At 39.1% G+C, this 27,184-nt stretch overlaps 1 pseudogene; it reads left to right on the top strand.

Annotated features, from left to right (window-relative positions):
• Positions 1–26,418, top strand: part of LOC149805599 (uncharacterized) — a 108,044-nt pseudogene extending 81,626 nt beyond the window's left edge.
• Positions 26,419–27,184: the final 766 nt, after the last annotated feature.

Raw genomic sequence — 27,184 nt, 5'->3', positions numbered from 1 at the left:
TTGTGTTTATAGTCGAAATGATAGAATAACGGATCATTTGCTCTGCACAGTTAAAACATAAACTGAATTGTATTTGTAGTTTTTTTCATTTTTTCCATACAGTGAAGGATACAGTTTAGTCTCCGATCTAAACCTGTGTATTGATTAGCTGAGTGACACACCTGTTGCTTTTGCATTCGTTGACATATGTTTTAACACAAACGTCATAGTTTACAAAAGGTTGCTAAATGAATATTGACAATTTCTTACTTCCCAAAAATAAGTAAAATGTCAATTTACTATGCGTTATTAAATAACGTTGTCTTCTCATAAACATACTTGTTATGATTCTTCGGACGGTGCACGCTTGTGTATGTACATATTTTCAGAGGATACTAAATCTTACTGCATTATCAATTTTGGTTTCATGAATTCGTGGACTTATGGAAATGTATATTTTCTCATACATTTTTTTACAGTCTTAAAGAGGTAATATTTTTTTTTTCTAAATGTCGCAGTACCATTATATACTGTTTAATACATATATGACCAATATATACACACGCGTGCACATACCCTAACCCAATGCATACATGCATACATATATATGTATGCATACATACATACATACATACATGCATACATACGTGATTCAAGTACATATAATGTTATCTGCTATGTGATTAGCAAGTCCGCTTTACAACAACGAACATCTTTTGAATGATGCAATGTCGCGGACGACGAGCATGAGGGAACAAAGAAAAATGAAATATGAGGCATCAAGAAGAGTACATTTTCGCAAGAAAGGAAACTTAGTTCCGTTCACACTTCATTGGAAAAGATGTCCAGCCTCTGACCAGAAGTTTACTACAAACTTTTGAGTGATTTGCAACAAGAATGGCCAGAAACAGGTTGTAACATTCACTTGTCCAAGGGCTTCTGAAAGAAATAATAACATAAGGAACATTTCGGTAATAAGTCATATTATCAAATGTGACCAAACGTCATTACTTTTACATTTGGTTTAAAAGTGTGTGATGTGTTTGCGTTTCGAATTACTTCGGACATAGCGACCGTCTGGTAAACAACTAAATATTTTGGATTACACAACATAAGTCATTGAGGCGAAAATTGTTATATATGTCGCGCTTTATATATATTGAATATTCGTATTTTATAGAAACGGGAACAACTTTCAGAGTTAGATTTAAAATCTAAGATGTTAATTGTAGTTAATAATACAGTAATACCTCTCTAAGAGGAATGTATTTAATTCAAATGTAAATCAAGTAAATAGACGTACATGAAACATAAATATTAGTTTGCTTACAATTGTGTGGCTCAAGTTGGGCATACTGATTTCCAATCTCAACGGACTGTCAATCCGTCTTATGCATTCGAAGTTTTCTTCTAGCACAAATGAGCAATGCAGAGGCTACTATAATTGCGCCTACTAACTTCGAATAAAACGACCGATATAAATTTGTATCACTATACGGTTGTATGGGGATTTTCCTAACAATACATTTAGAATCTACCTACATATTACGCCACATAGATTCGCAATCGTTGAACATGTTATCAATTAAGATTTAATTCTTATCTATAAGGATATTCTGACCCAAACGTTATATCATGTATATTTTCTCCGTGTTACTACTAATGGTTAGTTTCAGTCAGGATCACTCAAATAAACACTAGTTTTACAAGATCTTATACGTTGGTGCTAATATGATGTCAATCCATTCAATTCAATTCAATATTAAGCTTATATATAATTAGTCTTTTAAAACACATCTCGCCCACAATTAACTCATTGTTTGTCACAGACATTAACATTGACAATGTATTCTCCAGACACCTACGAAAGAATGAATCTTATTTAAGGGAATATATTGAATTAGGACATTTTTATACTCCCTTTTTATATTTTGATGTGATTGATAGCAAGTATGATGTATTTTTAATATGCTTTATATCATACGTGTTGAGTCCATGATGAATGATTTCAACAGACAAGAAGAAAATTAAATGTTTTAAGATCTGTTGCAAAATCGGGAGTCACTGACAAAATAAACAAATGTATGCTTTCGAAATGTTGTTTAATATTGTTGGATGATATAATCATTTACAAGGGCTTCATAATTACATGATTCACTAGTTTTGCTTATCGCCTTGTTCCTCAAAATAACGTACGCTTGTTTGCAATAATTCTCGTTAATTTCGTCTCAACAATCACGTACACGTGCGTATCCATGCTATCTAATATAAGACATACGCCTTTGAGCGGATGATTTTACTCGTCTTCCTTGTCGAGAACTTGTCTATGCCTGTCTACTTTTAAATCGATATCGTGAGGAAACCGTATTTATTGATATCATAGGTCGCCTCCATGTTCACGATACCATATCATATCATCTTATAATGTAGATCTGTATACACTGGGAATTAGTTCTCTCCTTAATATAAATCCATAAAAACACTTTAATTTAATCTTATTCTTGTTCGGTAACAGCAATTTATTCCATTATAAGTTTTATCTCCAAAATATGTTTTAATAAACAATCGAACACGTTTTGCATACAGTTTATAGAACTAGAAGAGAAAATAAGTAGTTGCTGGTGATACTTAGTGGATACATCATAAGTATATAGGCGCCCATACTTAAAAATGAGGAAGACTCTTGGGGGACAAATCATAACAGATAGGCAGACATACGTTTAACAAGGGAATTTGATTATAGGGACAAATGATTTGATGTGGACTAACCTTAACATTGTTGCAAGAGGCTGACCTCAGTTGCAGTGACGTAGTAACATTTTTGGAGTTGACATCATGCGCCACTATAGAAAAGTATGGGAAATCCTATGCTAAACTAGTTTAACATGGGGATGGTATGATCATGAAGAAGGTGTTTATAGGGACACTCTAATTTATGGTGAAAAAAAAATGTTTATAGACTCAAATTGCTCAGGAGACAATTTTTTTGTGGGAGCAAGGGCACATATAAGGGCAACTTTATGATTGTTATAGCCATTTGCATGTTAATAATCTATACGGACGTATGGGTAATATCATTTTAACATTTATATACATTATCTGACACACACATTTTCGAATACTATCTAGCTTACTTTTTGATTAAATCCATTGCAACACATATACAATTAATCGTCTACTTTTTGATTATAATACATAACGCCATATGCGGCAACTATCAACCACATCATTAATACAATCTAATACACACTTAACAAATCCAATACCTACGTCTAACAAAAATCCAGTACACGACATATATACACTCTAAAACCCACTTTTTGACAATAAACTAACGCCTATTGTTTCTACAATCCAGTACACGCTTTTTAATTACGATCCATTTCACCACGTATGCAATCTAGCAGACGCCTTTGATTACTTTTCTAAACGTATAAGTCTATGCACCAATTTAAATGGGAATATCTATATAATATTTAGACTCTATCGAAAAAGCATTGTTTAGTGTCTCGATTCCCACAATATACCATACAAAGAAAGAGATAAGAGGAAATCACACAAACATATTATCCAACACACTACATATACTATCCAAAACTCTTTATACACTAACCAATGCACATTGTGTAGTAAATAATCACAACACCTGTAGGTTAAACAAGAAGGGGATGATATCACACAAACATACTATCCAGTCTGCAACCTACACGAGCCATCACCCCATACAAAATACATTTTCTTCATGACTGAATGGTGTGTGTTTGTGAGTTAGTGTTGAAGTGACTTATCCGTGCTATACAAATTCAATACAAAACCGCGAAGAGTGGCCAGACTGAAACATGCACAACTTTATATACCTAAAGCAAGGATCCGATGGTAAAATTCTGGAAAACCTTTTCCCGAATGGAATTGTGTAACGTGTACGTGGATTGTTCTGTAACCGTCGTCGTACATCTGGTAGCACATGCTCTTATGTTTTTTTTTTTGTTTTTTTTTCGCAGCGTGTGGTTTGGATGACGCTTCTTTACGATTCCAACGACACACAAGAATAAAAACCGGTGGTTGTGAAGTGGTCACTTTTTCTAGGTGCCGTCCTTTTTCACTTATCTCTTCTCTTCTGTATTTTCTGCTTCTGCCGTAGAAGGTGTTGACATCATCGCTTTGACTCATGTTCTCATTTTTTCTCGTCTGGAAGTAATGGACTGTGTCAACAAGGAAGGTGCCTTTAAGTGAGTGTTGGATTAGCTTTTAAAGGTCGCCATGAAATCCTTCAGTTTAGATGTTGCTGTCTCGTCCACTGCTTTATGGTGGAAGAGTTGAATACATCGCATTACTTGCCAAACTTTATTTCCTGACAAATCATTTCAATACATTAACGATTGGTGGAAAGAAAAGAAAAATATTATTGTAAGTGTGACATCTGGGTGAGATCATGATTGAGAAGTAAATGAGGTGTCCATTATATGTACCAACGATTGAGTTTGATCCATTGTTTGAATGCTCTAATATGAGCTTTCGACTTACATAACATTCAAAAGTACAAGTAACTTGTCTTCCTAGAAGAGGGGTTCTTATTCGTCTTTCTTTCCTTCCTCTTATCTGATGACGCCTTCTAGAAGCCTTTCAGCCATAGATCCTAACAAAAGAGCAGTAGCTTTAAAAAGGGCCCTATCAGCATAGGTCGAGCGGTTCTGCATTAAAACAATAATGTTTGGCGTTCCGATGTTTTCCTCAGTGTTGTTTATGTAGTTTGAACACAGGTCCCGTTCTTTTGACCACTTGCAATAACATGCACACACAGTATCGATGATTCATTAAGTACCTTCTGAAATATAAGTTTTTGAATTGGAGGATTGGCTTTCGCCAGTACTAACAAAACATCAAATATTTCGCTAATAGAGGAATCCCCTTTCCATTTTGTTGTTGCAGGTGCGATGTGTCTTGAGAGGACCACGATAGGGCGGTATGCATTTCTATGATCAAGCATCTTTTCAAGACATTGATGTAAATTTCAGCAGCAGAGGGGGCGAATCGGACATTTTGTCCAATCGTTATTTTGCTTAATTATTACTTTCTGCACTCAACGATCTAGTGTCGTCAGCGCCTGGTAAAAAAAAAACGACGACGTCGTTGGGGGATCGTCGCGTCGTCATTTGGTTTAATTAACACCTTCTGCGCGTCGATCCCCAGCGTCGTCAGCGTCCGGTAAGCACATCGACGACCGCGTCGATGTCATCGCCCCCTCTGCTGCTAAGAAGTTATTTACAATGATCTTACAAACAGAGTGATCACTAACTCCTCCTCCTGTAGATCAATTAGGTTATTTGACTGATCGGTAATTCTAAAATTAATTCTCGTTAAAAACCGATTATGGCATCGCATATAGACCGGATTAATCGGACTCTCAATGATCAAAAATCCCGGAGGGGCTGTTGGTGAAAACGAATAAAGGATATACCCCTGTTGAGCTTGATTTGATTGCTTGGTATTTACCTGGTAACTCCCTTCGATAACATCACACACTAGATTAATCGCTATCACCGATGCGATATTTACGTTGTACGGGGCGATATGCCTACCACCATCTCCGTTATCGTGTTTGAGGATATAAGTTGATGGACCGAGAAAATCATTAAGAGATTTTCTTAGTTCTGGTGCGTTGTATCCTGAAAACTTTAAATCGGGTAAATCGGCTTCTGTGATATTATACTCGGTTAGGAGTTTTTGTTTATTACCATCGCTGTTAGCGGATATTATTTTAACGATTCGTTCATTGATATATTCCATGTCTGATATAAGTTGATTTAACACCTCAACGTGTTTTCGTGCTTTTGTTTGCCGTAGCTGTTCTAGTTGTGAATGGTAAATATAATTAATCTCGGCAAACGCATTAGTGATATCATTTAAATTAACTGTTAATACGACGATCGATTCAGGGGTTTTGTCATACTGAAAATACCACTGCATGGCGTCCATGTCTTGAAATATAAACCTGCTGGGTAATGACGTGTTTTTCATAATAGACAAATTATCTCGATACCCGGGATTAATCTCATGATACGATTTCTCATTCGTGTGCAAGTCCGCGGGTGGATTCTTAGGCCATCCTAGTATGGTTCTTATTGAACTGTTATAAATATCAACCATATACCCCGGTGTGTTTATTTCAATCGTTGACGATAACGTCGGTTCATGAACCGTAATAGCGATTTTTGATTCTTTTCCTGTGATCGATTTTATCCTGCGTTGAAATTCTTTATTGATTTGTTCTATTTGGTATGACCCAGTTGGTATTGTAACCTCATTCCAGTCTGGGGTCCCATCGGGCTTATTTGTCCATGCAAAAACCAGCGAGTTATTAGGTTGTTGTCCGTTAAATGCGTCCGCTCGAATATTAGGCCAACTGTGATATACTCGCAATTTTGCCAGCGCTATTTCCTTTACTGGAACCGGCGATGGGAAGTTCACACTGAATTCGGGTTTCGTTGACGTTATCGATATCATATTTGTTTGTACCGGAGTGGTGTTCTCCGCGATCCGCTGAAGTAATTGAGACCCTTCGGGGTTCAGCGACATTATTATTATTCGTTTTCTTTAGTGTCTAATTTCAACAACCAGGTGGTTTCGGCTTCCAGTTGAAAATCCTCGATTTTTGACATCGCGGAGCTATACAACTGGACCATCGTGGAGAATTCAACATCGGATACGAACAAATTATCAATTGACAACGAGATCAACCCGGATAATTTCGAGTACGCGTCGGATACTATTTGATGTTTTACTGTATACTCGTTGAGTTTTTTCTGAAAACACGATGATATCTTCCTAGTGATTGCGTTGGCGACTCCAGCAATTGTTGTCATTGCGGAGACAGCGATTGGAACAGCGATCGGGGTTATCGTGGTCACCGTGGATAAAATAACACCGGCGCCAGCTACTATACCCGACACCGAGTACACGACCGCGTCGATGGCGGTTATTTTACGACGGTATTTTTTTATTTTTGCACGGTATTGTTCGGAAAGCGTTTTCAAATTCGCGGAAAATTCTTTTGCGGTATCGAATCGATATTGATGTGACGTCGGTGATACCTCTGATTCAATTTCCTTGGTGGTCATTTTTATTTTAAAAGAGCTAGTGTTTTTAATTACTTAGATTCGCTACAAATTCCACATACCATGTAATGTCTGCCCTAAATATACTGCTATCAACGGCCTTAATCACAAACCGTTCAGTTGCGTCCTTGTCTATAATTGTTGATATTGTATTGTTAAACCCGGATGAACTCGACGATGATATACTAAACTTCGTATTTGAAATCAATGTCAATCGATAAATACCCTTAACAGTTGCGGTGATATCTACTGTATTCTGTGTAGGAGTCCAATCGAATGATCCATGCTGAATTGTGTATACTGTGTTGATGATATTCTCATGAGGGATTTTTATTTTTTCGTATTGATCTGTTTTCAATAGTGATTGTCTAAACGCTTCAACAATAATTTTGATTGTTTCTATTTCCTGTCTATACGCAGTGATATCATTTATAGTTATTGTGATTTCATCCGGTTTGATATTTTTTTTACCAAAGAATTTATCAACGGCGCTATCAATCTTGTTAACATTTTTTCGTAACGAGGATAAATTGGCCGACATCGCCGTAAACTCCAAAATAGCATATTTTATTGTTTTAAGATTTGGTTCGGCTATCGTCGTGGTTCCAAAAAAACTATTGATAATGAATTCCATACCGGCGACAGATACTTGTACCCCCTCGAACTGAATTGCTTGTATGTTAAATTTATTATACAAATTTTTTTACGAATCCGACATGGTTATATAATTGTCGCCAAGTGTACTTATTTTTCCATTTATCGTCAAGATGGATTCACCCGGTTTGATTCGTCCGTCGCTGGTATACAGCGCGATAGTGTCCTCGGCGGCATCACGCTGTCGTATTAAAACGTCATTCAGTGACACATTACTGGATTTCAATTTACCCTGGCGGTCTTGAAATACAACTATTTCATCTGGGTCAACACTGGTTAAATTCAACGTATCAGCGATTTCATCCTCAATTAGTTTTTTTATGTCATCGGTGGCGGGCGTTTCCGTGGGCTTTTTCAGCGCCGAAACCGGTCGTCCCCAAATATCAATCATTATTATTGTAAATGTTATTCTCTAAAATCCGTTGAGCTTCTACGACTCCACTAGTGTATTCGTTTACAACCACATGAGGTGGTTTTCGCGATGATGAAATCGCCGCAAGTACGTTTAATACCTCGCGGCCACATATCGGTGGGTCACTTAATTGCTGTGTTGGCAGCGTGGAATAAAAAACCCGGGCCGAACACGCCCGGGCTGAACACACCCGGACATACCGCATGAACTCTTTCGGCGGAGCTAACCCGTATGAATCAAAATAGACGATCGCACGCGGATCAATCGCGTATGCAACCCAATGAGTTCCCGCTCCGGAGGACCCATCGAGGTTAATTATGCCGGTTTCAATATTCCTTGGTGCCGCCGGTAATTGATCCCTCATAAAAACACCTCTGAAGTTTTTTATCGCTAGCGCGTTTGCGGCGTCTATTAAATCAAAATTAGACATGGGAGTCATTAAACGGTTCCCGGTAGTCTTAGACCCTTTCCCGAGTACCATGAATACGGGGTTCCCGGTAGTCTTAGACCCTTTCCGGCCACGGGTCGTTTTTTTTTGTAGCCTTTCCCGGTTGCCTTCTTCAATGCCATCCCCGCCGCGGTACCAACGGCTCCTAACGCCGCCGCCTTAGCCACTGCTGGTGCGGCCGCGGCAATCAATGCCGGAATCGCAGCTAACAGCGGAAATATCCCACCGGTCTTTTCCATGTTTTTAATTGCTGCGGCTGAAAAATCTATTTGAACACCCTTTTTATTCTTCATCGCATCATTGAAATGTTTTATTTGACGCGCCGTCAACGATATCTTATGATTACCACCCGCCATCTGTGACGGCTTCAGCGTTATTGTGATCCCGCATTGTTTAGCCGACTTTGATCGTAATTTCTTGACTTGACCATCAGTCAACTCTACATTGACGACACTATACGACATTTTATTGTAAACGCGTTTTGTGCTTTCAATTACATGTTTTCCACTGGCGCATCAACGATTCTCATTCGTCCACCAACACCTTCTAGCAGCATTGATTTATCGCTGAGAATGACAGCGACCGCTCTATAATTAACATCACCCGGGGCTATACGAGCTCGGAAGTGTATATCAACGACGGATTGTCTCGTTAAATCAAGATGTTCCAACGAAAAGTAATAAATCGGATACAGGTTTTTAAAATCAAGTTGTGATATTTGCAAACCAGTGTCGACGTTTTGATCACGACCCATATACGACAGCAATCGATGATACACACGTGCGATATGGTTGTCGCCGTAATTAAGCTGTATATCCTCGGATGGTTCCTGTTGTCCGTTTATTCTCAGCGAAACATCCCTGACTCCTAATTGATCAAATATCATATGGCTGCGTTCTTGACTGCCCAATCGTTCCCTATTCTGCAGCGCTATGAATATATGACGCGGGGCTGAAACACCTTGTTTTGATGCCAGGTGCCATGTAAACGTATCGGCGACGTTATCCTCTTTAGCATCAGTTGTTACCGCTAGCCAACTCAACAACGATTTCCCTCCCTGTTCCATAAATGCCAATAATCGTGCTTCCGTGGTAACTGATGGAGTCAGCACCGGCATCCACAATGCCATTTTAGTTAAAATGACTTTACCGGCAGCGACGCCAGCAGCATGCCATATTGCATTGTTATCATCGCCCCTTCGCGTCAGCGCGATTATATGCTTAGCCCCATAGATAACCTTCCTGACATTTCTGCAGAATCCAAATATGTGATGGAGTGGAATCGCGCATGAAAACTGTCGGCGTGGTCCTTGCAACATTCCTACTCGTGTTGCGAATCCCATATTGTAATTATCGTTAAGACTTTTTATAATATTGAAATTAGCGCCCGGTCTTACCCTGCGGTCTGGATTGGCTGCTTCAGCCTGTGGGTCAGTTGCGGTATTTCTTTCCACCAGCACGTTGATGTACTGAAAATGATCAGCGTTATTAGTGGTGTCCTTTGCGAACATTATAGATGGGCCCGCCGATCTTGTATAATCATCCGAGTATCTCGCCAACCCAATTATCGTCGTTGCAACATCAACCTCGCGTTCTATTGATTCAATTTCTCGCCCGTCAATAAGATATCTGGCGCTCTCAAATAACGCCATGATACCGTTGTTGACGAAGCCAACTCGAACACGATGGTCATCTGCGTATGGTGCATTATCGGCGGCATTTGTCACGAGTTCTCCCTCAATTTCGATAAACGCTTCACACGGCAGAAAGTATTTACTGGTATCTTGGACTTGAAGTTCAATTCGCGATCGTAGGTCAGGTTGCGCTGCATAATAAGACTAAAATTGATAATCACGGACAGAATCATCCCTGCGCACTGGGGCGTCCATATCAAACGCGGGGTCAGCGGTACGCGCAAACATTATATTATTTATCATGTTGATGTTTTCAATTGCGATTTTTTCGTCGTAGACCACTTCCCGCTATCGCGTTCATGAGCGCGTTGGTTGCCGCATCGGCGGATGGCGAAGTCGCCAACGACGGAGTCTCCGCCAACGACTGAGTCGTCGCCAACGACTCTAATTTTTCTTCCACGGCGTTATTTATTACTTTACTGACATTTGCAGGCATCACTGTCGTTGATGGCATTACTGGTGGTTTCTGTTTTCTTTTTGAAAATCTCTTGGATTTCACCAATGACATTAGTTTGTCCCGCGCGGCTGAAAGCGCCTTTCCGGCAACATCTCCAATAGCGCTGATTCCCTTATCACGAATAACATCAATAGCCTTCATTCCTAATTGTTTGGCTAACGGCGCTACTTTTGGAGCCATTCTTGTAAATAACCCCGCAATGGTGCTACCGAGACCATCTCCATAGTACGCGCGGTAAACAGGCAATCGCGAGTTTACCACGTAGACGAGTACTGGTTTATCATGGTTGTAGTGTATGATCATTCTTATTAAAAACACCATTTTTCCAATTAGTGATTGACCCCCCCCCCCACCACCGTGTGGAAAACCGGAATAAATTTTATCAAAATTTCCTTGGGTTTTTTCCCTCGATAAAAATCCGGTTTTTTTCTGTTTTTTTCTTGATTTCTAGTCATTTTTGGTCGTTTTTTGTTGCCTACAGTCGTTTTTTTTCGATTTTTCAGCAAAAACATCGATTTTCTCTAAATGATTTCCTTGGGTTTTTACCCTCAAAAAATGGCCAAAAACAGTCAAAAAATGGCAAAAAACAGTCAAAAAATGGCCAAAAACAGTCAAAAAACGGTCAAAAACAGTCAAAAAATTAACAAAAACGATAATTTTATAATTTTATAATTTTTTTAATCATCCACGAGCTCGTCTATGAGCGTTCGATATGCATTAATGTCCATAATACCGCCTGCAAATAAACGCTTGCAAATATCAGCGGCCTCATTGATTATTTCCGTAGAGTTATTTCCGGCTCGTTTTCCTCCGATTAGTACTTCCAGCCGTGATATATCACTGAAAACACTATTAGGACAGGTAACGCCGTAGGATTCTTTACCAACAGAGTATCCTTTTCCTTTTTTTGGTGTTATACTCTTAACTTCCTTGTGGAATGCGTCGTAATCGGATTTACTACGATGTGGTAATGCATCTTTATGTTTACTTGCTAAATACACTATTCTTGCCCAGTCCTTTAACGACTTTATATTTTTCTCGTGACCGCTATTGATATGCTTCTTATCTCGTATGTTCTTAGCAAAATTGTTGGCAGTAAAATTAATTAATTCTTCCCTGTTGCTGAAGCCTCTAATTTGATCTATTGTGCTCTTCTTGAGTACAATACGGGGTATATTCCTCTCTTTTTCTTCCGGTATTTCTTCTTCCGGTATTTCTTCTTCCGGTATTTCTTCTTCTGGTTCTTTCGCAGTAGCGCCTAGTTCTTCCTCGTCGGCCATTGTAACATAAGGTTCTTGTGGTTCGGTTATAGCGAGTGGTGGTGGCCTCCGTGTTGTAGCAGCCGCTATTTTTGCAGGGAGTGTTTCTAAAGACCTTTTTGTTTGTTTTGTCTCTGCCGCTATCTTTTCAAGCGCACCAAGAACGGGTACAGTTACCGCCGTAACATCCTTAGTCGCTTTAGTTACCGGGGCAAATAACTGTTCACTTCCAACAGCAAAATCAGTTTGCATTTGTTGTCGCGTTTGAAGTTTCTCTCTCACTCTGTCTCGTAACGGTATAAACTTTATAAGCGCTGCTAGCCGCTCTCTGGCTAGCCGAGTAGTAAGTGATTCACCTACCATTATTGTAAATTGATCTGCAATTTCAAATAAAATTTTCCGCCGGGTCTTTCCATGGTGGCAGAAATATATCGTGTCATTGTGTACATCACATATATATAATGTTACATTTGTATGCCGACTTCGTCACGCGACGTGGGCACAGGTAACTTCAAGCTGAGGCTCCCCACAGGGGTTTCGTCTATGATCCTCCTAATGTTTTTAATCTTACTAGAGATCTCGCGGCGTTTTTCATAAAGCTGCCCGAGTTTTTTTCGTATTGTTTCAACGGCAGTGAATAACCCAATGAATACGCTTACGTCATTGCCATACAGGTTCTCATTAATTGTATGTTGTAATCGTTTTATAAAAGAATACTCGCGGGCTAGCGTAAAACGCCCTCGCTTCGATTGTTCGTTTATAGCCTCATAATCGGATAATATTTCCTCGCTGTTGAGCCTATCAGATAATACAATTCCTTGATTTTTTAATTTTGAAATCTCAGTTAATATATTATTGATGTCTTGGAAATCCATATTCTTATAAACATCTTATTTCTAATATCAAAAATTTTATTAAAATCTAGGTTTAAAGTTTAATAAAATTATTGGGGGTCATTTTTGACCCCGTTTTTTGTATGGACAGTACAATGCCGTAAATCTCCACTCGAGTGTTGTGGCAGATTGCAGGCATACATGGACAGTACAATGCCGTAAATCTCCACTCGAGTGTTGTGGCAGATTGCAGGCATACATGGACAGTACAATGCCGTAAATCTCCACTCGAGTGTTGTGGCAGATTGCAGGCATATACATATACTTAATTATGGACAGTACAAACAATGACGGGGGCGTGGTTTGCACTCAACCGAACCAAAACGCAACCCATGAAAATCAATCATGGTTGCGTAGTTGGAAAAAACCAACCGCGCACACTATGAATGATAGTGTGGGCTGCGTTTTGGTTCGTTTTGAACTTCAACGAAGGGGGTTTTATCCCCTCCCCCCCAATTATATAGAAAAAAAAAAAAACATCTGACCGTTTCCCGCCAGGCAATTGCCCGCTGCGAGGCGCGAACCCGTAAATTGTTGACTCGAGTTTCATAGTCAAACATGTTTGCATTGGACTACGGACCGCACCTAACAAATAACGAGTTTTTAAAAAATATAAGCACGTAATGCGTTCCAGGTGAACGCGCATAGGTAACTTATTTACATTGAAACAGACGACTATTTGCAAATCACGTGACAGCATAACTCTATCATGGTGACTTCGTCATACCCTCACGAGTTATCCCCCTTCAAATATGAAAATTGAATTCTATGTCCGTTTTTACTTGAGAAAGCTGTTTGATATACTCGTTCTGCAACAAATCGTACTGAGGCGCTACAAATGTCAAAATATTTTCCTGCCTCATTCATTGACTGAAATATTTTTTCCTCGTGCGTTGACGTATCAAATGATTTGACGCCCCTTGCTGCTTTTGAGTACTTACCAGTCTGGCCTTTTTTAATATTTTCACTCTGAGAGATAGCTTGCAGATTACACAGTCTGTTATTTTGATAATTAGAATCAATGTGATCAATAACGAGACTATCTTTGATCAATCCGTGGAAACATTCATAGATGATTCTGTGACAGAGATATTTTTCCCCTCCAGCAGTAAACATTAAATACCCGTGATTGTTTTTCCATCCAACCGGCTTCTTCAGTCTGCGGTTTCTAACAATACCGTCGCGAGATGCCTCGTAATTGACGAGCAGGGGATGCGGCTGAAATTCTTGGTCCATTTATATAATAATACTACTTGTCTAATTTATTATTTGGTTTAATTATAAACCTTTCAATGTAGTCTTGGGGGGTTTTGATGACGAAGTCGGCGGTGGGGTCAATGACGGCGTTTTTTATTCGTTTATCGTAATAGCGTTTTAGTTCCCTGTATCGCTTTCCGCCACAATTAATACACAACTGCGATTTTCCTCTTACACCAACGTGACAAACCAAGCACGGGAGGGGGCCAAGAGAACCATTACGAACGCTTTGTAAATGATACCCGCAGAATTCACCTCTACATGATTTATTGCACGGGGTTATCGACCCAATCATCAACCATTTGCATTTATTCATTATACTATATTCTTTTATTTAAATACTTGTTTTAATTATATGGATGAGTTTGAGAGATTAGCAGTAATTAAGCCCTGGAAAAATATTAGGTTTAATCTCGATAGAGTCCTCAAGGACACACCAAAAGCGTTAATAAACGATAAAACCCTGCTGAGTAAAATACGCGATTGTATCGGTGAATTCAAGCGTGATGGTGCATCTCATAGTTGGTCAACATTTCGAATTGATGGCGTTGTTGATGCTACCATGAACGACAACCGCGCAGCAATGATAATATCACAACTTGACGGTAAAAAGTATTTCTTCAGAGTAAAATTCATTGTCCGGGTGGAATCAGGTGATTGGATCATACGTGATAAATTTGAACCAGTTCTCAGCGACAAGAAAACAGTCACTGTTAGCCGCGACTCCAAGCCGGGGTTGTTAACCGGAATTGACAAACCATACTATGAACGAGCGTATCCTGAAACAGCAGTTGTTTATGGAATATACCCGTTAAATAAGAAACCTGATATCGGAAAACTGAAACCAATGAAACAGTCAACTGGGATAAATTGTGTAGCAGAACGAATAATAGAGCATTTTACAAATGCATGTCGAGGAAACAAATTGACTGATTTACGACGTAGCAAAATCAACCAGTGGGAACTAACCGTAAAAGAGCGTGGAGCAACCATCAGCGACATAGCGAGATTAGAAACATCGCTGAGATTTCCAATAACCGTTACAACGATAACCGGTGAAGTATTATACGAATCGAAGTATAAATCGAAGGGAGCCCCAATCATAATTATTGATCATAACGAACACGCATGGACGCCCGCGATCACAATATTTCCACGGGATAGAACAGTAAAGTATATACCCGAAGAATTCCTGGGAGAACAATTCTCCAGGGATGGTTTTCTCGCGGAGAGGAAACTATTTGATGCTATTGCCTACTTGTGTAAAAACGACCCTGTATCAGTGTGGTTACTTCGCAGCGCTGAAAACGATGCGGATACCTTTGATCAGTTTGTAAGACCAAACGGCGAATTATATCGCACTGAAGCATTTCACAACAGGATGAAAAAAACCGCCATAGAATTTGAGGAGCATGATGAACAACTGCTAACAAATTGTTTTACGATTCCATCGGTTGTAGCTCATGTTGCAGCAAGGAAAAATGCGTGGAGACCAACGCGCAAGGAATTTCTGCCGGATGTACAATCCAGTTGTTTGGAGTATTATCACGGTGGATTATGGAACACTGAATACAACCGCGACGCTATGATCTCGGTTGATATGGTTGCCTGTTATCCAGCGAGTTTTCTCGGGTATGGATCCGCCGCTGAGTATTTCAAACGATTTGGACACCCCAGACATGAAATGACTCGTGTTGCTATTAATGGACCACTGCCTGATTTTGATTTAACCGGATTCGCTCGCATAGTATCATTTGAATTCGCGGCAGGACTCCATCGCTGTTGCTATATTTGGATCGGTAGACACATGGCTGAAAAGAAGTGGCTGCCAATAGCGCTGCTACGGTATATGATTGATTGTAGCATGCTAGTTTCGTTGATTGTCAGTGACGCGATTATATCATACCGGGCGCAGACTGAAGTCTGGTTACCAGAACCGGAGCGTCTAGATAGCATAATTGACGAGTCCAGAAAACACATCGATGCCGACGAGGAATATATCATCGAATGGTCCAGGAGGATATTCAACCAACGAAACCACGAGGCAAAAGATCTCGGTAGAAGAATAATTGGTAAGTTCACACAAGGTGGAAAAAACCACGACTACAAACGATATTGCTCACGGCTGATTATAGATGACGCAGAATATGATTTCGTAATCAAGGACGCAGTGGCAAAAAATAGATACGTGAACTGCAAAACAGCTTTCTTGTCCAATGGAACGAGGTTGGGTACAGTTGTTACCTACAGCGATGGAGACAGCCCGGCATACCCGCATTTGAGGGCGTCTATGCTGGGTTATGCCGCTATCAATTTATTCTCGATGATAAATAGATTCCCCGATACCGCGGTTAGAGTAGCCGTTGATTCATTTTATATTGACGTAGCGTATAAGGAAAACGTAGCCGGGTTTACTAGTCCGGACGAGAGTTGGGGTACATGGAGAATTAAAAATGAAATACGACGCGATTATTCCCCGTCAGCAGATGTCACTGTTGAGAACAACTACTTACGCGGTGATAAATTGTCAGAATGGTCTAATGCACCATCGTGTTCTGATCCAATTTGTAGACACAAGACGGTTTATTTAAGCGGCTGTGGCGGGTCAGGAAAGACGACTCGGGCAATTGAATTATTTCGAACGCGGGCAAGTATAATCGTGCTTACACCGACCCATAGACTAGCGCGAGAGATAAAACAACGAAATGTTGACGTCGTTACTTATCACAGCTTTTTTCGATACAGCGGCGGTGAGTGGACTCCTGATCGAATGGGTGAAAAATTTATTCCCGACATTATCATCTGGGATGAGATATGTACTGTTTCGTTAGATACTTTACAAATGTTTCTTGAGTGGTTGCTGCGCGCGAATACAGCGGTGATCATGTGTGGCGACCATGGCCAACCACCACCATTTGTCGGCGAGGGCCCACATGATTGGTTGAGCGGGTTTGTGGACTATCATGAAGAAACCGATACTGATTACCGGGCACTTGATGAACAACTGCGCGAGGTTAAAAAATTAATCAGATTACAGCCGGATAGAATTCAATGTGAAATAATCCGCGAGGTGATTCCGGAAACGCCGTTAAATGAATTTTGGGAAACATGGAGACCAAACGATTTGATTGTAGCGAGTAGAAAGATAGTCAGAGACACACTTCAGCGGAAGTTGTTTACGTTGCATAAGGAAAAGTTTCCAACGCGCCCAGTGCCGTTATGTTATAGACCCGCGGACACACGGCGGCAGAACATTGAAGTTGAAATTCCAGGCCGGACAGAAAAAACAAATTCTCGTGCTGAATGATATCGTGCTCGTTGATATCGGTGTCGTCGAGGACGCGCTACGTGCTGATAAATCCCCGTGGACGCTAGGATACGCAACAACAATACATTCCTCGCAGGGACTAACCATCACGGACACAATTGTTTGGATAGTTGATAATCGCATCGAATGGTCAAATCTAGTCTATCTTGCAGTGTCCAGAGTACGAAGGATAAATCAGCTTCGAAGAATAGTTATTGACGAAGCCACCGACGAAGCCGGCGACAAAGTCACCATCGATGCAAGCGTCATTGATAGAAAACTCTCGGGTTACCGCCAACATGATAAAAAAAAAACAGCGGCGTTTTGATATTGATGCCGAATTAATAATCTCGCTACGACAACAACAGAATAATCACTGCGCGAGTTGCAATTGTATAATGAGTTGGCGTTATTCGGATAAAGACACTCGCCAATTTACCGTGGATAGGATCGATAACAGTCTCGGTCATGTCAAAAACAATGTGAGGTTGACCTGTCTTGAGTGCAATAGACGCAACGGCGCTAGTTAATACCACGTGGGGGCAATTGAGTATCGTTAGGTATCACTTGTAGTTGCTCGCGTGTAAATCCGCGCTGAGGAGCAGTTGAATCCAGTCTATAGATCGGTGGTCTACCAGTTGATCGTGTTATCGTTGATATGTTATGTGTGGTAACACTCCAAATAGGATCAGTAGCTCTTTTTTTACCGCCTTCAAGCTCTCCTGGTTCATATAGATATCTAACGGTGACATCGCCAAGAATCGGCTTGGAAACGCTATTTATTTTTGATTTTCCGGGTATATACTCGTATTTAATCGCGTCGCTGGGCTTCATGTTGATTGCTCGGGTAATCTCGTTATTTAACGCTGCAATTACACCTGGCAACCTTTTAACCCATTCACGAGATCGTTTTTCTTGGATGAATTCCTTCGCGTATTGATATCCAAATAACCGTTCAGCGAGAGTCCGATTGAATCGTTCAACAATTGCCTGATCACGATGTAGCGCAGTATGACCTCGTCGTATCGCGACGCTATGATGTTTCAGCGTTGATAAAACAGCGCCGCGAAATTCACTACCGGGATCAACTTGTAATAGATTTGGCCAGCGCAGAGGGCCTCTTCGATAAATCCGCTCAAACGCATTGGCCACTTCAGTTGCTGACTTTGTTTTCAACGGCTCCGCTTGTTTGTATCGACTCGCAACATCAACTACGGTTAGCGCGTATTTGTAACCGTTGTCATGCGGCAAAAATAGTATATCAGCCTGATGAACTTCATTAGGTACGCTGACATCAAAGCGCGAAAAGTTGATTTGTTTAGGCGGTGGTAGATAGATTTGCCATATAGCCTGTTTGGATAACCAATTAGCCGCAGTGGTCTTTGTTACCTTTGCAGCGCTTGCAAGCTTACCAATTGCGGCCTTCCCCATCCAGTATCCTCTCGGAGAATAATAGATGGATTCCATGTTGTTATTATAAACGCTATCGTTTTCAATTACCAGCGCCAGAAGCTCCGCTTCCAATCATTAATTTACCTTTCATAGCCGATTTTACCAACCATGAGGCCAATTTTTCTTTGACGGATTTATCAGGAATAGCATTTAATGCGTGAATTAATTTTACATCCGCGATATGACGCTGTTGCAGATCGCTACTTTTGTAAGCAACATCATGAGCATGACACGCCTTATCGATAGCGTTTATTGGATACTCACCGGGTTTGGGCTGATTTTGATCATCGAGTCTAATATCTAATCGTGTTCCGGGGCCACAGTAGTTATATCCTGGGAGGTGTTTTTCTCCTGGATACTTTGCCCACGGTGTTCCGGGGAGTTTTGCCAATTTGGCTGCGATGTCACCTCCTCGCTTTTTTTTAAAACATCCCCGGGTTTAATAGAAATAAATCTAAATTTCTTTGTACCGCATTGTACACACTTGCCAGTAAGGGCCGATCTGTTATTTCTTGTTGTAGCGGTTGTCATATCATTTGTGCCAGTACGTACTCTACACTTCACACAATATAGATCCATAATTTATGTATAGAGATATGAATATAATTGACTTTTCAGCGACTAAAACAAGAGAACCAGTTAAGCATGTTGCAGCGTTACCAAACTCGATCCGGATGATTATCATCGGACCATCTGGATCCGGCAAGACGCAATTGTTACTCAATTTAATAATGAGATGGATGAAATGGGATAAGTTGTATTTGGTTGCTCCTAGCGTAGATGATCAACGATGCTACGAGGTGTTAAAAGATTTCAACGAGAATGCATCAGCGATCGCTAAAAAAAATGTTATTGAGTTTATTACAGATATCAATGATGCACCAGGTATTGATGATATTGATGGCGACGTTAACAATCTAGTCGTGTACGATGATGTTATGTTAGACAATCAAAAAAACCCAGCTAGGATATTTTCTAGAGGCAGGCATAAAAACACCGACGTGATATATGTCACTCAACGATACACTCAGATTCCAAAAGTAATTAGAGACAACTGTAATATTCTTGCTGTGTTCAACGGCGTTGATACACACACGCTACGAAATAGTTGGCAGACATGGTGCGGCGGTGACATGGACTTTAATGGTTTTCGGAACTTTTTTAGTCATGCTCAGTCGACCCCACATGGATTCGTAACAATAAATTTACATGATCCTCGGACACGATATCGTATCGGACTTGACCAAATATTCGGTTAGTTGTAAATAAGTTTCATTGTAAGCAGCAGAGGGGGCGATGACATCGACGCGGTCGTCGATGTGCTTACCGGACGCTGACGACGCTGGGGATCGACGCGCAGAAGGTGTTAATTAAACCAAATGACGACGCGACGATCCCCCAACGACGTCGTCGTTTTTTTTTTACCAGGCGCTGACGACACTAGATCGTTGAGTGCAGAAAGTAATAATTAAGCAAAATAACGATTGGACAAAATGTCCGATTCGCCCCCTCTGCTGCTATTTCATCACTAACGTTTTAATGATAAGTTGCAAGCTAGGTAGCTGCTATTACGATTGTGTATAAGCCTTTGGTACGACTCGACAGGGTCACGTTTACATCACGTTTACGTCTTGCACTAACTGATGTTCTATTCGGAGATCCATTCGATCGACACGACTTTTTTCGCATAGTTAACCACTTATTGCGTCAACATTGAAGCCAGAACTTTTTCAGTCATTCACATCTGTTAAGTTGTGAATCTGTTGATGACCGCCACATGCTCGTCTTGGTAAGCATGAGGAATCGGTAAAGTGCAATGAATCTTTTCTTCATACAGAAGTAGATAAGTATGTAATGATAACATGTAGACGAGATATGTCAAACCTTTAACGAAGTTATCACGATGATGTCCTTGCATGTATTCTTAATAAAAAGTTCACAACGAACATGTTGGGAAATTAAACTGGAAAATGGTAATCACTAATATATGCTAATACACGCTAACACATCTTCTCATTATCCATGAAATCTTAGTAGGTGGAAGCATATGTCGTCAAAGACTTTGGTAATTCGCCAAGTTCTGTCCACCGTCATTGACTTCCGTCCACCGAATTTTTGATGCAACACCATTGATAAAGATCGTGGTATGGTGATATGATCTTATATCTCCGTCGCGTGGTTTGTTTGAGCTAGGGTGTGCTAGGATTCAATATATGTATGCTTTGGAAATAACAATGGTTTAAAAATCGAGAAATAATTTTGAGTTTGCATCGCACTTCCATCGTGACAAAATCTCTGTGAATGCGTACCCGCAGTTCCAATAGTACTTACGTAATGCGCACTTTTAAATAGTCATTCACAAGAATGTCTTTATTTTGAAAAGAAAATATCTTGACACTCGGACATTAATGGGTAAAGATACAGAACCATATCAGTGCTTGATTCGCAATCTATATGACCTAAAAAATATGTTCTTGAGGCGATATTTCTACACGCTTTGTGTAGCCCTCTGAATTTAGGTGTACCACTCCCATAGTATAAGAAGAATTCGTAGCCTGAAAATCATTTAATAATTTCAATAATTAGTCGGTACCTGGTCATTTGGACACAATCAAAATAATTAATCATTGTATAGCATTCAGATAACACTAGTCAAAATATCGGGGTTGTAATGGGACCAGATGTTCTTAGCGTTTCACTTGTACCTTGACAAGATGTTGTAAATGTGTTATCAAAGGCAACTTGCGAATGCATTCTTTTATAGTATATTTGACAATGATAATACTTACGACCGATCAAAAGAAAGTATTGACAGTATGTAGACCATTTGGTAAGCCGAGACGATATTGCTCCATTCGTTAATTGACAATGCACATCTGACTCACTTGACTTTATCTTCTCCGAACCCATGTAGTTCAAAAAAAAAGGTTATTAACGTTTGAAATCGACTTTCAAGTAACATTAGCAAATATACTGGACGCTTTGTATTCTACTTTTCAAGGAGTTTGATAGAATGAGATCTTATACTTTGGTGCACGCGTGTGTTGTGCTCAGGAAGGTTCACGGGTTGATGGTGCATGATCCAATATATATATATATATTTTATCGTATGCTATGATGATTTTGTAATCGTATAATTGTAGGCGGATCCAACATGTTCATACTAAAGTCTTGCTTTTCTGTGGATTATACGGTTTATTTCAAAACTTCAAAGAAGACCACCTGACTTACTTGATTGATTAGTGTCAGTCCCTTGTTTTTGTCGTTCTTATGACTTTATCTCCGTCCGTGTCGGTCGTTTTTTCTTAACTGACAAATATCAAATAGTTTACATATATAACAATCGCTACATTTGGTATATCATATTTAATATTCCTCGACAAGGGGATCTGAACTGATATATACCTTACTTTCCACATACTTTATAGAAAAGTGTGTATACGTTTCAAGTAACTGTGGCCCGATGATCGGGTGATAATATGTTATAATCATATTAGAGCCTAAATTTTACACGTAGCAAATAGCAGAGACCCGCCGACTGGGTCAGAATATTTAGTATAATATTACAGCCAAACATTAATAGGAACCAAATAACAGTCGACCGCTTTCTAGGTGAGAGAATTTATTAATAATAATAATATATAAATGTAACGTTTACACGTAGCATCCAACTGTGCCCAGCAGAGTTGGTGAGAGGATTGATTAATAATACTAAAAACTATTAGAAATTGCAAATGACATTGGCACGCTGACTGGCTGTTATTATGATGTAACAATATTAACCTGCAGGTTGGATGGTTTGAAGGAGCAGCTCCTACATAGTATCTAGGCCCATTGTATCACATATACAAAGTTCAAATCAACATGACTTCAAAATATGCTTTGAAAATTAGTGAACGCTTTAATGTGTGCATGCTTTTCATTCTACCTAATAAGAAAGGTGCCTGACATGTATTACGTAAACAGATGGCGCTGAGTATTATGCACTCCATTTGGCGGACCTATATCTGCTCAGATGAATCAGCTGACACCTTTTTTCTGAGTAACGCGTAGGTCAATAGGTCTGAGTTATGAAAATGAATATGGCATCATGAAACAGACTTCTAAATGCTATGAATCTATCTGTCATTGACTTTTTGTTAATGCATGCGCTCCCGCACTCAATCACTTATGTATGCATGTATGGATGTATGCATGCATGTATGTATGTATGTATGTATGTATGTATGTATGTATGTATGTATGTATGCATGTGTGCATGTATGCATGCATGCATGTATGTATGCATTTATTTATCAAATAAACGCAATTCAGTGCATACACTGTAGCGAATGAAAGATTTTGCACTAAAGGAGGCATCACTATACTAAACCCAGCAAGTATTCAGCGAAATATTCTGTAAACTGTAACTGGTTTCGAGGTATTAAATGGTATGCCATTGCTCTCGCAGATATGACTCTTCTACGATCGCAAATGTGTTTTAATCGATGACGATTAGCTAAAGCTGACTTGATAAATTCTTTACATATCTGAAGATGATACTAATAAATATACAGGAATGAAGTTATAATAACATGATATTTAATTAAATGACGTTTTGAGGACAGTGATACAAAGTTTATAATTGTTATGCATGAAACAATAACCACAGTTTGCTCAGAAATGAAACATTACGTACTGACTAGATACTATATTAACCTTACAACATCCTAATTGCAAAATTATACATATGTGAGCTGATATTCAGATGCCATGTTCGAACAGTCTCAATTTGGCAATGCTGATTTCGGGTTCCTTACGTGGTTTGTACAGTAGCTTAATCTTATTCTATGATTTTACGGGAAAACGTTGCATGTTATTACCAAACCGTTATTGATGGAAGACTTGCAAGCGATGTATTTGGTTATGAACGAGTTTGCAAAAGCATACATATATGATTGCATCTATTTACACGTCCAAATCATATTCACCTTTGATCAAATGAAGTACATATCTTTCGCAAGGAAACCTGCGGCCGTAGGCAAGGACAAACTAATAGTGTCGTTGATATATATCTTCTCTTTTGTAACCCACATATGTTTGCAGGAGATTATTTACAAGTGTCACTTGATAATAAGACGATTAATTATGTTGGCATACGAATCTCGTCGCTTATCAAGGTGTCATCTTGTGTGATGTGCACATGTTTGGTTTGGTTTGGTGCTAGAACACCTTGAAATTTTAACAAAATGTTATTTTCTTTTTTCGTTTGTAATTTCCTCTGGTCTCATCCATATCAAGAATAATCGATTTAAGAATGCCATAAATCAGTTAACTTGCTTACTACACTGATGATGTTTTCAACAATTACTTGTTAGCAAAACTGTTTCCAAATAGTGGGAACAATGTCCACAGTCGTGATGAAAGCCAAGTAATTATGATCTTGTAATTGAAAATAGTATATGCATCACCTCTGTGCCATAACCGTATTATTTTAATCTACTTATCTATTTACTGCATATTGATTGTAATGACATGATTCCTTTATTTCATTAAAGGAGTACCTCAAAACTTTATAAACTTACTAATGGGTATAATAAAACAAAATTATGTAATGCCTTACAATTTACGGGTGAAAATCTTTTATTCAAAGTAGCACTTGTTTGAATAAAAGTAATCCCACTAATACTACTTCTTGTAATAACAAAAATTAACAGCAGTAGTAAAATAATAATAAAATATAGCCCACATACCGCTTCTGTATGGGAAATAAACAATGGGGTTGGTACTTACTAAGCATACAACATATATTGCATACAAAAATTTCAGACCAAATTATTTAGAAGTGCAAATTCTTGGTCTCTGTTATACGTTGTAACTTAATACACAATACAATTATTACATAACACATGAATTATGACAATTAATATATAATAAGCTGAGTTGTTTATTTTTATATATTCTACATACAATCTGTTTCAGGCTACATCCAAACATGACCTGAGTGGGTGGAAGTTACAGGCTTCGACTACCAATATCTACTAAATATAATTGCCTAAGTAAATAGTTGCAAAATAATGAAAATTAACCATAAATGAGTGTTATATAATACGTCATGTCATGTGTGACAGTTTGTTCAATCGTTAACATCTAAATGTTCAATTAATTTCTTTAAAAATTCTGAAATGCCTAAAACATATCAATGCTCCCGGTGTTACGAAAGGGTAAAACCGTCATCTAGAACAACAATACTTACAGGCATTCTATAAAAGCATACAGCGGAATTTTTACAAAGCCCTGTAACAGAAGATTATGTTGTTTGCTCTAGTTGCCTCAGTCAATATTACACAAATACGTCACTCACACGTACACACAGTCCACACCATGATCCAGATTTTCAGCTAACAACCACATCAAATTCTGCCTTAAGAAGCCCACAATCAATTCAACTTCAAATTCTATCAACAACAAGATCACAAAGACGTTGTGTTGTATGTAAAAGACCACATGGGCATCGAAATCATCTTCTCAATGTCCCAATCTGTGCTATTATCCAGTCTTTGGTGTGGTGTATGTATAAATTCATATAGTAGATGTTGCAAATTTCATTTGGAAAGATCATACTTTAGTAATGAAGCCTGACAATCTATCAGTGCAACAAAATAGTTTGAAGACTTTTCAAGAACATATATTTCCTCACTTTTTACAAAATTTGCTTGAGTTAAGAAAACAAAGTCATCATTCAACTTTGATGATCCTTCTTCCCTGCCTGATGATGAATATTTCCATCTTACTGGCTTGAAAGGGGATCGATTCATGGAAGTGTCTTCTTTCTTGAATACACTGCGTAATCTACTGAAATGCCTGGGTTTTTTGCAACAAAGCTGCGGGTAGGCATTTCAAACACCTTTTCATCCACATTTTTCAATCCAACAACATCACAAGGTTAACGAATACTTAAAACAATGCGATAGTCCCTTAAGGTTTATTTTGTTGGTCAACAGCTAGGTTTTCAACATATCACACATGATGTAATATCATCTGTCCACACTACTTCAACTGCAATGGATGTATTTATACACAAAATAGCTCTAACAATAATGTCCATTGACGTCCATACAGTTTACATAAAAATCGACCATTAGGTAGGCTAATGATGGTTATGGGAACTGATGACTATATTTTAACTGTTCTAGGCCCATAGTTAGCTGATCATTATAACAACGATGGATGCATACATAACAAACGTATTGTAAGAATAAATGATGAAGACCGGGTTGAAATCCTGGCTCAAGAGAATAACTTGCTGAATAAGCGCAACACCTACCTTAAGATGGATGCAGCCATGATGATATGGTATGCATACATTTTCCAGGTCAGTTACCTGCAAACATTCAGTCTCGCCACTCCAGAAATAAAATACGTTCACTATGGATCCGATACAAGCCTAACGATTACATGGATTCCATCAAAGGATGATACTGTACCTGCAACGTTGGTGCTCGGGTTGTAGGGTGTTCTACACATGTGCCAAGTGTCATATGGTTTCTGGGTTGCAACAGATTAGAAAATTATGAGGTGACACAGAGAAAATCGTTAACTTGTCATCTTAAGGATGCATCATTCATATCAGAATGTGGACATAACGGGAAATGAAAAGAGGAGTGATTGCAAAGCAATATCTATGAGAAGTACATGAAAAATATGACTGCTTTTCATGTCTTTTCTGCTTGTGTCTGCACACCCTATAACCATGGCATCGGACACGTGAACACAAAACTGATTTCATAAATAAATGTTAACCACCTCATATGTACATTATACATACTATAAGGACATTTTGAGAGGGGGCAAAAAACAACCCTTATTCAATATACTCCTTTCAATCTAAAGTAGTGAATCACACGTTAAATGCACAATAACAACTTAATAAACGGCAAGTATGCACTATATGCTCTCTTATTTGCAGTGTCGAGAACCTTAGCAACTGTCGCGTTAGGAAAATGTGTTATTTATTGGTGTCACCTGGACGAAGTGAAAAATCTCAAATCACTGCGAGGAAGAAGAGTTCACAAGTACTATCACAAAGTCTCATCGTTTGGTTTATGAAGTCATCTCAACATTATCCTCCATTAAAATGATAAGGACACGCCTTTCATCTGAAGTCGAGAGGAAATGAAATGAATGGTCGTATCAGAGAAGTTATTGACAAATCTCTAGCTAAACGTCTTGCTTTAAAATATGATATATACCATAACATTATTAAAAAAGTATGGCCG

The sequence above is a fragment of the Sinohyriopsis cumingii genome, chromosome 2 (assembly GCF_028554795.1).
Source record: "Sinohyriopsis cumingii isolate HCF-2022 chromosome 2, ASM2855479v2, whole genome shotgun sequence".
Classification (NCBI taxonomy): Eukaryota; Metazoa; Mollusca; class Bivalvia; order Unionida; family Unionidae; genus Sinohyriopsis; species Sinohyriopsis cumingii.
Note: the sequence above shows the minus strand (reverse complement) of the source record. Positions and strands in the feature narration are given on the sequence as shown.